Source organism: Galeopterus variegatus, unplaced genomic scaffold (genome assembly GCF_000696425.1).
Source record: "Galeopterus variegatus unplaced genomic scaffold, G_variegatus-3.0.2 Scaffold4730, whole genome shotgun sequence".
Lineage (NCBI taxonomy): Eukaryota > Metazoa > Chordata > Mammalia > Dermoptera > Cynocephalidae > Galeopterus > Galeopterus variegatus.
In genome coordinates, this window is record NW_007730841.1 from 150,806 (window position 1) to 152,901 (window position 2,096).

At 40.2% G+C, this 2,096-nt stretch overlaps 1 pseudogene; it reads right to left on the reverse strand.

The window, feature by feature from the left end:
* Nucleotides 1-493: 493 nt before the first annotated feature.
* LOC103603662 lies at nt 494-1,818 on the reverse strand (annotated as a pseudogene).
* Between the last annotated feature and the right edge of the window lie 278 nt (nt 1,819-2,096).

A 2,096-nucleotide genomic window follows, 5' to 3' on the forward strand; every position in this document is an offset into this window, starting at 1 on the left:
AATGTCTTTCCATCATTTTGTTCTCTTTAATTTCTTTCAGTAATGGTTTGTAGTTCTCATTGCAGAGACATTTTACCTCCCTGGTTAAGTTTATTCCTAGGTATTTTATAAATGGGCTTGCTTTTTTGATGTCTTTTCCTGCTAGTCTATTGTTGGCATATAAGAACACTACTGATTTTTGTGGGTTGATTTTGTATCCTGCAAATTTACTGAAATCATTTTTCAGTTCTAAGATTTTTTTGTAGAGTCTTTAGGTTTATTTGTATATAAAATTATGTCATCTGAAAACAGGAACAACGCAGTTCCATAGTCCAGGTGGTCACTTTCTTCTCCTCCAAGTTGGAAAGCACTTGAAAGACAGGGAATTCAAAAGGAATCTTTACTAATTTTTAACACTTTCTTTTTGCTTCCTTAGAATCTTGTTTTGGTCTAGCAGATCAAGCAAACTGAACCACCATGGGTTTTCCAAAAATAACATATCCATTAGCTTCCTTTAAGTCTTTTGCTGCTGCTTTTCATTTGGAAGTCCAATGAAAGCTTGTCCTTTCATATGACCTTTCATCAAGCATATATCAAACATAATCCATTGCATTTCTGATGAAAAGTCAACATATATTCCAAAAATAAATTTAAGGTCCTTTTCTTGAACATGTTTAGCTAAACTCTTTACATAAATTCTACAGTTTGGTTCACCAGGTTCATAACTTCGGAAAACCGAAAGTGTTCCCATTTCACAATTTTTTTCCTCACAATTTTGTTCCTTCTCTAAATCTTTCTTAAAAGCAGCTGACATTTCTGTAGATATATGGAATTCAATTCTTTTATTACCTACAGGTTGTGGTTGGTCAAACACATCTGAAGGTAACAGCACTGGATGTAAACTGTGAGAAGTAGATGAAGGTGTATTCAACATATCCTTTATCTTTTGCTTTTTTCTCACATGGCGTTTCTTTATTGTTTTTGTTCTCTTGGGCTGAAGGTTTGCTAGTTCCATTAGTTTGGTCATTCTCTGTCGGTCCTCATCATCACTGCTTTCATATTTTGATTCTTTACTAGATAATTCCTCATCCTCATCTGGCAAAGGAGGTTCCTCAGGTGGCTGAGGAGATGTGGGTGGAAGAGGTGCATGCAATGGCATATAGTCTTCATACATGGGAAGTCGTGCAGTAATTGGTCCAAAAAGTGTGGGAAAATTCATTTTATTCATAAGATGAAGTACCTGTACATAGAACTTAGGCACACTTGCCAAAGCATTTACTATGTTTGCTAGGATTGTGCTTGAAGGTGGTGGGTACATATACTTGAGGCAAGAATTCAGAGGAAAAGTCAGCCCATGGTTTGGTGCAATTCCATTTTCTATTGTTAAACAACCAAGTTCTTTCTTTTCTTTATCATCTTCCACAGGGTCATCAGACCTTTTCTTTTTTTCATTGCTTGAAGTGGGACATGGGGAGTATACTCGATCTTGCTCTTTTGCAAATTCAACCACTAAAGTATGACCTAAAAGTTTTAGCTGATGGAGTCTTGTCAATGCCTTTCTTTATAGCTGCTTTTTCATTAGGGAAAGTAGCAAAAGCTGTATGTTTCAGTCTCCCCTTATCTGACAGGACGCGCACCAACTGCGCCCCAAAGTACTTCAGCCAGTCCTCTTTCTCTTCAGCGGTCAGCTCGGCTGGTAAGTGTCTCACCAGAAGGGTTCGGTCACCTCATGGCGAGGAGAGCAAACTGGAGCTCGGGCAACCTCTCGGTATCAGCAGCGACTGCTCCGGGGCCGCCATTTTTGAAACAGCAACAGAAAAACCGAGGAAAGAAGCCTCAGTCAAAACCGTAGCATCCAACTTGTTCTCGTATGAGACTTGGGACCGGGTTCAGACCCTGGCCAGAAAGAACGAGATTAGTCACGGGCTAGACCCCCCCTTAGGGTTCTACCCAACCATCTCTGCCCTAAAGCTTTGCTTCCGTCCCGAGCATCAGGAAGGGGCAGAAAGGGATTGGGTGCAGTTCGATGTGGAGAGAAAAAAGGAAACAAAGCTGCCAATGCAAGGCCCTGAGCAAAGTTTAGCCAAAGGAGAGAAAGCGGCACCTGAAGAAGTGGA